General features: G+C 33.3%; 1 pseudogene; it reads left to right on the top strand.

Annotated features, from left to right (window-relative positions):
- The first annotated feature begins 5,060 nt into the window (after positions 1–5,060).
- On the top strand, positions 5,061–6,838 carry LOC132309902 (pre-mRNA-splicing factor ATP-dependent RNA helicase DEAH1-like; annotated as a pseudogene).
- The last annotated feature ends 5,645 nt before the right edge of the window (positions 6,839–12,483 follow it).

Raw genomic sequence — 12,483 nt, 5'->3', positions numbered from 1 at the left:
TTAATTTTTAAAATTTTAATTTTACAGTGAAAAGTAGAAGGTTTAAATTCAAGTTCAAGTTTCTTTGCTCCGATTCGTTTAGAAAATGTGGTTCAAGGAACTATACGTGTAGTAATTAGGTATAAATTGATACCAACTCCTCAAAATTTTCCTCAAAATTTGATAAATTCAATTCCATTAACAACTACTTATGAATCTTTTTTAGGCTTACACCCATTATCTCAAGTTTTGGATCGAACTAATCCACACAAATAATTCATGGGAGAAAATTGAGTTATTTAGGCCTTAGGATTTGTTTAACTAGATAGAAAATTTTATGGAAAATGAAAGTGAAGCAAAGGAAAATCAAGTTTCCATTATGCATTTAGTTAATAAAATTTTTTTTGGAGAGTTGTGAGAAAATTTTATTTTGTTAATTTGGGTAGCATAAAAAGGAAAAAAAATGATTCCACTTATCACAAAAATCCTCAAAATTACACTATTTTTCTTTTTATCAAATTATATATGGAATGTAAAAGAAAATCAGATTATAATATTACGAAGAACAAAAAAAAAAAAGAGAATTTGATGGGAGAAATTGACGATACGTGAGCTTCAACCCTTTGACCAAGAATTTTAACACTAACCCATTTTTTACCCAACACAATTTTTTTTTTTTTTTTAGTAAAGCAAACACACACACACTTTTTTGCCCATGCCCAGGCTCAAACCCCTCCCATCTTCTTTGAAGATAAAGAGGTTATACCATTAGGTCAAAGGCCCTTTGGTTTTTACCCATCACTATTTCTATCAACAAATAGTTATGTATATATATAACAACTCTTAATCATTATCAATTATGAAAAAAAAAATATTTTACTAATTTCGGACTTTTCGAAAAAAGAAAAAAAAAAAGTGAAAAAAATAATTTAATAATAAAAGGAAAAAATATATTAATTTTTGGATGTACAGATAAAAATACAAATAATTAAATTAGTAATACATGATTGTATCATAAGCAATTTACAGAAGAATGAAACTTTTGTCAATTAAGTCTATAAGGCTTCGTTTGGTTAGATGGAAATAAGTTAGAAAAGAAAAGAAAAGAAAAGAAATAGAAAGTGAATAAAAAAAGAGAGATTTTTTAGCATGTATTTGGTTAGCATGAAAATTTATCCAAGAAAATTGTAGAAAAATATTAGTTTGCTAGTTTGGATAGTATGAAAGTGAAAAGAAAGTGATTGTGCATACCAAAGCTACCTTATGAAGTAAAATGATAGATTATTAAATTCAAATATATAATTGGCTAGAATTGCAATAGAACATACGATTTTTTAAAAAAATTCTATTTAAAAGTAGGATCTATTTGGAGCAATTTTAGCCAAATTATCATTAATATTCTGTATATAATAGAAATTGTTTTGGAGAGAACTTTGCAAAATTAAGGCACTGGGTAAAATAGAAACTGCAAATAAATAAGCGCTTCTTTCACATAAAAATAAAATTTTCAACACGGGAAATTTTTTGAGGGAAAATACTCAATAAAGGAAACTAAATTTTCTATTAGTTTTCTCTTTCTATCTATCAAAACTCTAAAAAAATTTAAAATTTTCTCTTTCCTTTATTTTTCAGTTGTTTCCACCCAACCAAACAAAGTCAAAAGAAAAATGAAAAGAGACAACTGGGCATAATAGGAAAGTAATATGGAAAGTGCACAACTTTTGGGGGAAAGTTAATTTTTCTATGTTTTATGCACCAAAAATTTCAAATGCGGAATCCCATTTTCCCCGTAACTTTCACTTTCCCTCCAACCAAATTTTCTAAAAATTAAAATATTTTCCTTTTCTTTTCCTTTCTGCTTACTTGACATTATATGAGGTCTTTTTTTCTTTTTCTTTTTTTCTTTTTTTTTAAAACAAAATTATTACGTAGTGACGAAACCATTAAGTTATTGCAAAATGACAACAATGCCCTTGATAGTATATTAATATTTTATTAAACTGAAATTATTGATTTTAAAGTGTGAGAAAGGCAATTCCGTCGTTACGAATTGCAAGGTTATGGTCAACAAACTGAAATTATTGACGCTAACCAAACTGACAAATATGAGTTTTTTTTTTTTTTTTTTGTCCAAAATAATTTTAAAAACAAAATTATTTCGTTGCCTCATATCCGTGACGAAACCATTAAGTTATTGCAAAATGACAACAATACCCTTGATAGTATATTAGTATTTTATTAAACTAAAATTATTGATTTTAAAGTGTGAGAAGGGCAATTTCGTCGTTACGAATTACAAGGTTATGGTCAGCAAACTAAAATTATTGCACGCGATCCTGCTACTTTTGGATGGGAAATTAATGAGTAAAAGGTGATATGATAGACTTTTAAAAAAATCAAGGTATAATATAATAGTTTCCTTAGTTGAAGATTTTATATGTCGAATTTGAAAACAAGAATAGTGTTTTATGATTTTTTAGTCTTTTTTAAAAATTTTTTTATGAAAACATGTTTGTTGATAGGCTCAAGCCAATGAGGCCCATGCATGGTAGACTCCATAACAAAGAGTTTTGCTAAATATTTTTCCTTAGGGTTATTTAGACTCACATCCTTCTTGGAAGTTTGCTCAATTAATAATAAGACGAAAATTAATCATTAATTGAACACTCGTCAAAAATTTTGAGACAAAAAAGCCCTTTAAAAGTGGAAAAAGACAAGATTACCCTGCAATATTTAATTTATTTTAATTGTAAAATATTATACTTACATTTTAGAAGACCTCAAGACAAAAATCTCCCTCCAACCCTCGTTACACTATTTATATCCCACACAACGGAAGCGTGCTCCGTCCAGTTCGCCAGAAAATTCCGAGTACCCAAACGTCATTGTTACTGTCTTTCTCCATGTTTTTTTCTTTCAGAATCTAACTGTACCCTCTCATCTTCTTTTTTATGGGAAAATACATCTTATTTTTTATTATTCAACTCTTAGATTGATTGCTGTTCCCATTTTGGTCTCTTGCATTTTCCCGGAACTGAAAAGCTTTATTTGCCCCAATTTCTAACCAAGATTCAATCTTATCCTCAAATTTTCCTCCAAAACCCTAGAATTATTCTAACTCAATGGGGCAACAACAATCCAAAGATGAATTGCTGTATCAACAACTTAATTACGGCAACACAGAATGGATCAAAGATCTTTGGCCTAGAGGTTCCAATTCATAGATGCAAATTGAATATCTAGTTACCAAAAAGGTTACAATTGCAGCATGTAAATTAGTGTGAGAGAGAATTGATCTTGCCACGCACACAGTTTGGTCTCTGAAATATTAGACCACCGGAGTTAGACCCATTTTGCTACAATCAACCCATTAATTACACAAACTTTAATTGAAAAATGATGTACCAGCACATATATATTTGAAACCAATTCATTTGGTTTTGGGAAATTAATGTATTGAAGCTCTTACACTAATTGATGTAATGAGATAGTAGTGATTTTTTTATATGTATATGCATGCATGTATGGTGTGGAATATCACAATTCGCCTCTCTATAGGCAATTTTAGTCGGGGACAAAAAAAATAATAAATAAATAAATAAATAAAAATATTACTGATATTAATTCCGCCAAAAAAATATTAGTCTACTCCATTGACAATTACTGGATCTGCCCTTTCTCTAACTCTTATTTATTTAATTTTTTTTTAAACAAATCATGGAAACAAAATTTAAGTTTAAAATCATATTAGAAAAAGTTAACCCAAGTGTGAAAAATAAAAAACTATAAGATCTGCATGAGATATGGAGTGACATGGTTAACTTTTTTTTTTTTTTTTTTTTTTTTTCGGCAAATTAAAGAGAAAGAAGACTCAAACACAAGTATACCCGCTCTACCTATTCAAGTTAAGAATTTGATTCGGAGCTTGAAAATTGAAGCTAATAGAAATTGAGAAGCAGATTACATGATCAGCTAAATTGATTTAGTTTAATTCATTATATATATATATATATATATATATATATATATATATATATATTCCTAATCAAGTTTAGGCATATTAAAAAAATATACCAGAGGCAGGACTCGACCTGTGGGTTATGGACCCACTGCGCCACTCTGATTTGTTACACAATTTAACAAAATAATAATATTTAAAGTCGATTATGAATGGACTTATGTGGACACGCACCCTTAACAAAACCTAGACAAAACTAGGGACTTCCCTTTCACTACTATTCCCCAACTCTCTCTGCAGACTGCACTACACAGAAAGTTCCGGCGGATATTGGTTTGTCTTTTTACACCACACCACATACTGCCTCAGAACTCTTGGGTCTGAGAGCTGATTTCAATTTCATTGACACGTTGGAGAATATAATATGGTAAGCACTCGGCTTTTTTAAATTGATGGGGGAAGAGGGTACTGCACAGCGATAGGAATACGAGTAAAGACAAAACTATCTAGTGAAGAGGGAACAAAAGAAAATCCAAGAGTTAAAAGCTGATTTAAAAAAGTCAAGAACAAGATCATCTTTGTATCTTTGACAAGTTAAAAAAAACATAAATTCGCCAGCTTGAATATAAGATTGATGTTTATCAACTAGTTTCTAAGAAGAAGAGTGATCATGTCAATATGATGGAGCACTATACCATGCCTGAACCCAATGATAATAATAATAGTTATAACAATAATAAAAAGGTATGATTGTTGTAATAATAGCTGCTGTTACCAGTACCCAACAACAAATTGAACCCCTTTTCTTCTCACAACCTCAACCTCAACCATCATGGGAGGAGAGTCAGCTGAGAAAGGGTATCTTCGTTTTTTAGCACCTCGTTGAGTTCGAGTTTGTAAAGAAAGCGCATGTCAAGGAAGAGGAGGAGATATGATCACCCTTTCAGAGGTTTCAGGATCAGAGAACTCTACCTATCCATCCTCTTAGGGACTAGAAAGCACCGACACTTCTCTAAAGAAGAATAGTACCCATGTCCTGGTGTCGGATACCATCGGACACTTCTCGGACACGTGTCCGACACTTCATATACATTTCTATAAATAAAAATTAAATTCTATTTTCCTAGTAGGCCAAAAGAAAATAGAAACCGTGGAGGAGATTCTCATGTATAGGATGAGTGGCTAGGAACCAGAATCGGGGAGCTGATTATTTGCCCCATCTACTCAAAGCTCCCCACTGACCTTCAGGCAAAAGTATTTGAGCCCACGCCAGAAGGGGCTCGAAAACTTGTGCTTGCAATAAACATTGCAGAAACATCATTGACAATTGACGGAAACAACGATGCTGTCGATCCAGGATTCTGCAAGGTGAAGTCTTTCTAACCCTTGGACGGGTATGGAATCACTACTGGTTACTCCAATTTCAAGAGCAGCAGCAATTCAAAGGACTGGTCGAGCAGGACGTACAGGTCCTGGAAAGTGTTTCAGGTTGTATACTAAATACAGTTATGATAATGATAAGGAAGAAAGCACTGTCCCTGAGATGCAGCGTACTGACCTTGAAAACGCCGTGCTTACGCTTAAGAGCATTGGTGTTCATGATCTGTTAAATTTTGATTTTGTGGATGCTCCTCCAGTTGATTCTTTATTGAAAGCATTGGAACAGCTCCCTGCACTGGGCGCATTGAATAAATTAGGAGACTTGACCAAAGTGGGTAGAAGGATGGCCGATATTCCTCTACATCCGCTACTGTCTAAGGTGATCGTTGCCCCCAACAAGTACAAGTGCTTCATTGAGATCCTGTCAATGGTCACCATGATTTCTGTTGGAAATGTAAATTTTTACTGTCCGAAGGACAAAAGATTCATCCTAATAATGCACATCTGAATTTCCAAACTGGTAATGTCGGGGACCACATCTCTTTACTCAAAGTTTATAATTCGTGGAAGGAATCCGATTTCTCTACTCAATGGTGCGTGCTATGATAACTACATCCAGGTGAGGAGTATGAAAAGGGCTCGTGATATAAGATATCAACTGGAAGGAATTGTGGAGAGTTGACATTGAGATCACATCCAACCCATATGATTTGGAATCTACAAAGAAAGGCATTCCATCAGGACCTTTCATTCACTCTGCAAGGCTACAGAAAAATGGATTTCATCAAACTGTTAAACATCCCGACGGTTTATATACATCCCAGCTCGGATTTATCGCAAGTTCTTCCCAGATCGGTTGTCTATCATGAGCTAGTTCCTCAATCAATGTGTGATTACATGTGTCAGGTCACGGAGTTAAAACCAGAATGGTTATTGGATATGGCACCTCATTTTTTTGAGCCAAATGATGTTAGAGAAGGATCTAGCAAGTGGTGCTTTTAATTTTTGATTTATGCTTATTGCAACCAAGAAAAAGTGTATGTTACAAAATATCTTACGAACATGTATATTATTACTAAAGCTAGAGTACTGAGGGTTTTGCTGGTGGTAACAGTGGTTCTGACTCCATTAATGTTTTTATTATACATGTTTCGTGTCAGGTAATCTGGCAATTCATTGGTTGGACACTGTTGAGAAAATAAATGAGGAGAAGTTTTCGGTGTATCAAAAGAACCCTGATGATATCTATGATGCTCAGACTCTCTGCATTTATCCATTGGCTACCTTCTGAATTTTTGAGAAGGCGGAACAACATTTATCAATCTAATGCAATTGAATACATACCAGACGGCTGTTCACCAGCTGCTGAAGCTGTCAGAAGGAGAAGACGGTGTCATACCTTGTTTACAGCATCTTCAAAGACTTGAAAAGTTGTTGGAAGAACTCAAAAAGAAGCCTACTGTAATTCCTTTGGAGAAGGAGCAAATGCTTCAGAAATCTTTGGATTTCGATAGGATCTAGTCTGTTGACTACGACCTTGAGAACAGGGGCGGCGGGAGAGGGGGGTTAGGGTTGGCCATCCCTTGCAAATTCTTATTTTGTAATAAAACCCCATATATTATTGGTTCAAAAAATAATAAAAATAAATTCTCAACCCCCCTAAACGAAAAAAAGAGAATCAAAAGACTTTTTTGTTGGTCACAATTATAATATGGTTGGAAATAAGTATAACTTATATGTTTTCAAAATTCAAAAAAATTTTAAAAAATTATTTTTTTACAATATTTTTTCAATACCAATTCTCTTTAACGTTTACTATTCTCTATATTTTTCTTTCTCAAATCAATACTTACATTTCTATTTATTTAGATTTCATATTCTAACATTTTGGATTATATTTTCCTCCATATATGTACTAAGACTCATATCATAAAAAATAAAAAATTATACTACAATTGATTTCTAAAATTTTCAAATTTTAATTATATAGGTTTATTTTGCCTCCCCAAACCCCAAACCAGAATTCCTGGCTCCGCCCCTGCTTGAGAAGACAAAAAGAGTATAAGCCTAATCCTATCTGGTTGAGATGTCTCAAAATTTGAAGCCTAATTATATTCTTCACTTCTGTCCTTCTACTATGATCTTTCTCCTGTTATATGTCAATGGAAGAAACCCATCTACATTGGCTTCTCATCGTCTACTGTCTGGGTCCTAACATCACATTATATTTTAGGATGAAGCTTCAAGATGAATGAACCCAAGGGCTCGTTTTGACAATTGGGTTGCCTGTGAATTGTGTAGTTTAGTGTTAGCACTTAGCAGTGGTCTCAGGCACATTTTATTATGTTAGAAGGAAGAGGAAGTTTGCAGAACTAGAAGATTGGGAACTTGACTATGGAAGTACAGACATATATATATATATATATAGCTATCCCTCCAAATCCTTCCCGATCGTTTATTTTCTATCCAATTCCTCTAATCCAACACAATATACATTATCCTTCCCTTTTATTCGTCTCCAAATCACTCCAAATCCTTCAATCCAAACAAAGCCTAAAGGTTGAGAGAGATATACTTGAGTGGTTGACAAGTAAGAGACGAATCGTGCTTTCAGGCACTCGATTTAGGGATTGAAGGTTTAGTTGGGGTTTGGCTATGAGGGTAACAAAAAAGATATTATTATTCTTTAATATTCAAAAGGGTAGTATGGTCACATAAATGCAAGATGTGTATCATGTGACAGAACGTGATGTTTTTAACTGCGGAGCATTATCGGGGCAAACTGCAACAAAAATGTATAGTTTAGGGGGTTTAATGCAATTTTTGTAGTTCAAGAAGTTTGTTGCAGATTAACTAATAGTTCAAGGGAGTTTATTGCATCTTACCCTAAAATTAAGAATAAATTACACTAACTTCACTGAATTTTGGACAAAGTGTATTACTAATAGAGCGTTTAGTCTTAATTATTTTAAGCTCCCCTATGAATTGTGAAAATATCTTTCATATCGTCAAACCAAAAGACACCGTTAACATTCTTTTTCTTTTTCTTTTTAAACCCTAAAAAATAAACCTAATCAAACGTCATTAACAAAAACAAATAAACAAACAAACAAACAAAAATTGTTTTTGTAAAATTTGATAATATAAAATTAGTATGAAAATTGATACTTCACATTATTTCAATATTTTTGTCATTTGATGTCAAGATATAAGATTATTGAAGTCTTTTAACATATAAAAATGATAACTTAGTCATTTTATAAATTTTCATTAACGGGAGGGGTGTTTTTTTTAGTACATCGTAAATCTCAGAAAAAATCAAAGTAATAAAGACTAAACGTTCTACTTGTGTGTAATTTTGTCCAAATCTTAAAGGAAGTAAGTATAATTTACCCTAAAATTAATTTACTCCCGACAAGTTATTAAAGTATTTTAATTGTTTTGATTTTTATATATTATTATTAAACTTTAATAAATTTATATTTTATTAAAATAAACTATATGATCCAAGATCAACTAATATTTCATCCTATTGCAAAACTTTTATAATTTTTGAATTCGTAATAAAAATCCTCGATGGTTCATGTCATTAATGTTCGGTTGCATAGAATTAGAATTTTGTAATTGAAATTGATGAAATTAAATAAAAGTTTAGTTTAGAATAATAAAAAATTGTGTGTGTTTTTTTTTTTTTTTTTTTTTTTTTTTTTTTTTTTTTTTTTCCTTTTTAATTATACCAATTCTAATTCTAAAACTTCAATTCAACATAATAATAATAATAATAATAATAATAATAAAAGCCCGAAAATGATTATTGTAACAAATTGGTCTCAATAGGAGGAGGATAGACTCCACAAAAGATGTGCGACCAAGTAAACACGGGCCTTGTTGGCTTGGGCCTATTTTGCCCACAATCGGCTTAATAGTAAAATTGAAAGAGCAATGAGGTGAACCAAAACCTGGCCGAGGTGTACGACTATTGTGGTGACCAAAACCCAACCTTGGTTTTAACTTTTATTGATATACGTGCAACATCGTCTGCTCAAGTGGCACCATATCTTAAAATAAGCACACCTGGCCAGTACTTATTTGACGTGCTCCTGAAAGGATTAAGTATCCTTGAGTTACTCGTCCTATAACTGAACTCATTGGCCAAGGGAAGGGGTTGCTACCTTTCCATTCCTGTGGACGCGCCCTGCTTCAATCGGATAGGCCCCTCCTTCCTTCCTTTTCGAGGTTGCTTCCTAGAGGCGTAACCTCGGGCATTTTTCTCTACTAGAGCTCCCTTTTAATTGTAGGGACCTCGAGGCACAGATTCAGGATAGAGCCCGCGGGGCCGAGAAGGCGGAACCCCTAGGGAAGCTCTTTCCTTATCTTCGGTTGCGGGAATCTGAGTATCAGTGGTTATGTAGTTGAGTTCCAATGATTTGCCTCACCTCGAGGTCTATACAAGGAGGAGAGAATGTTTAATATCCAGTAATTGAGCTCGAGTAATAGAGACCACATAATACATTAAGTATATCTGACAAAATTACCATTGGATAAAGACTGAGGTACCCTCGTTACTAAGGGTCCTTACCTAGGTAAAGCGACCATCGGATAAAGAGGGAGTTAACCCTCATGACCAAGGGTCCTTACCTAAATGAAAGTAGTATAAATAGAGCTTAACTCTCACCATTTGAGGAGGTTAAAAAAATAGAGAGGCACAACCATAACCATAGAGAATGGTCTTCTAGAGCTCGAGCTACCATAGGGTGTTAAACAAATCTGTATTCTCTCTCTCAATCTCCGTAGAGAGAATCCCTTGTGCTAGCTTGGAACTCCACTCAACTTCTGATCTCAGCACCCTTGACAGACGTGGAATGATCTCCTCGCATCATCACGAACTACCATCAACAACTTTTAACTCCACAAAATCAATCAAAGCACATGTTTTATAAAGACACGATTGGATTAACTAATATCTTGAGAAGAGAACTATGCATTAAACGAAACAGAGATACAAGAGACATTATCAGGGTTATCATTAGCCAATGCCAATGTTTGGCGAATCTCAAGAAGGCAGAGCATTTCCAATAGCCTCTCAAATGAATTCTCAAACTCAAAATATAGCAGGTGGATAAAAATAAGGCACTCCAGTGGCCTGTTAAAAGATTTATCATATTTTGAGATTTTCAAATGTATTATCAAATATAGCAGCTCTCAAATAACTTCTCAAAATCAAAATATAACAAGTGGATAAAAATAGGCACTATAATGAGCTCTCTCAAAAGATCTCTCATATTTTGAGATTGTCAAAAATTGTTAAAATAAAAATAAGGCATTCTAATGGGCTCTCAAATATGAAATGGTTATTGTGTAAAAAAAATAACATTTTGAATGAAATGCACCATTGAAATAGAATTACAGAAATATATTATTTTGACACTGTAACTCCCCTCAAAATATAAATTTAACATAAAAATATAACATTTTGTATTAGAGATACTCTAAATTAAGGATACACAAACAAGGTCTCGAATACGTGGGAGCACATTGCGCAACAGCATGGGCCACTCCACGAGCCGCTCTAAACCAAGGAATTCATGACAATGAAACCTTGTTGCCGTTTTACCACACAAAGACAGACTTGACATCTTCAATCACTGCTCTCACCAATGGCGAAAGACCGTCTGACAGTTCCCGTCAACACTGTCGGAGGTGAAATCGCCAGCCCCATCTTAGTCAGCAAAGCTAAATTCTCAGCTTCAAGTTCTCTGAATCCCATAAATAATATATATAGTCGTCGGTTCAAATTGTCCATCTTCACTGAGTCCATAATGAAACAAGTTAAAGGCCAAGTTCAACATGAATTGGAGCTTAGGCAATAAATACAGTGTTAGACACCACCTTCACCAAAATTATTTGCATTCCCAAGATTGAACAATTTCAACTCCCAATCCCTTTCAATTTGAAATTTCTTGATGCACGCGACCAGATTAGACAATTAACTTTGGTTACAACATGATTACTTTTCGTTTTACAAAGGGGAAAAAATGTCTACTGCCGGGAAAAAGTCAAATTCTGTTTGATTCAAAGGAAACTTAAAAAAGTTATCCTAATCGATTTTCGTTGTGGCTTCTCTCTCTATTCTTCACTTGTTTGGTTGCTGAAAAAAATCATAAAGAAGAACAGCAGACCATAAAAAATGAATTGTTCAATGTGTAATATTTTTAGATCACAAGTGTTGTCTCTTACAGGATAGAATTCTGGGCAGCGACTGATTAAAAATTAATAGAAAATTCAATTTAGATCGGAATCGAGAAAATCAAAATTATTTAGAAATTAAACTCATAATGAAACATGACTGAGCCACTCACGAAAGCAGAATGTTTCGCATTTAAATTAATCTTGATACTATATTATCGGTACTTCCAAATAACTTATCTAAACCTTTAGGCGAGAAGTTGGGGACTATAAATGACGAAGTCCCTTTTTCTTTTTCGGTGGCAGTGGGAGTTGCATTTGTAATAAAGGTTTGTTTCGTGAGAGGGGTGGGAGGTTGGTTTTCTTTAATACTAGCTTGCAAGCTCCTTTGTGAAGAATGATGATAGAAACAATGGTTTAAAGTTAAACATACCGAATATTGATCGAAGACATAAATAAGGCAACAAGAACAATCCCCACCAGTGAATTCATCCATTAATGCTCAAACTAACTCAAATAATACCAAAAAATCAATAGTCACATGTTCTCAATAAATTAATTAAATATAAAACAAACTTAAAATAAAACATTTGGTACAATGCACCTTTCTAGCTTATTTTTAGTGGCCCTCAGAGCCCAAACCTTACTAGAGGCTATATATTTTATATTCCCTGTCTAAACAAATGTAGCCAAATTTATTTATCAACTCATGTCCACACACACATATATGACACACACATATATATATATATATTAGATAGTCACATAGGATTTCTTGTCAATAGGTCAATATACCCTATATCAATGTTTCATCTCATCGATAGTCTTAAATCAAGACAAACAACCAAATGGTCTTTTGGTGGATAACATGTGCACAAAGGTGGTATATGTGTGGATTATAGGATGATTAGAATAAAGTCCAATTGCAAACAATCTTTTTTCTACTATTACGTACAATAATAATTGGATGCTCCAAAAAG

Source organism: Cornus florida, unplaced genomic scaffold (genome assembly GCF_030987335.1).
Source record: "Cornus florida cultivar Cherokee Brave unplaced genomic scaffold, ASM3098733v1 CherokeeBrave_3.0.0_Hap2_Chr05, whole genome shotgun sequence".
Classification (NCBI taxonomy): domain Eukaryota; kingdom Viridiplantae; phylum Streptophyta; class Magnoliopsida; order Cornales; family Cornaceae; genus Cornus; species Cornus florida.
Note: the sequence above shows the minus strand (reverse complement) of the source record. Positions and strands in the feature narration are given on the sequence as shown.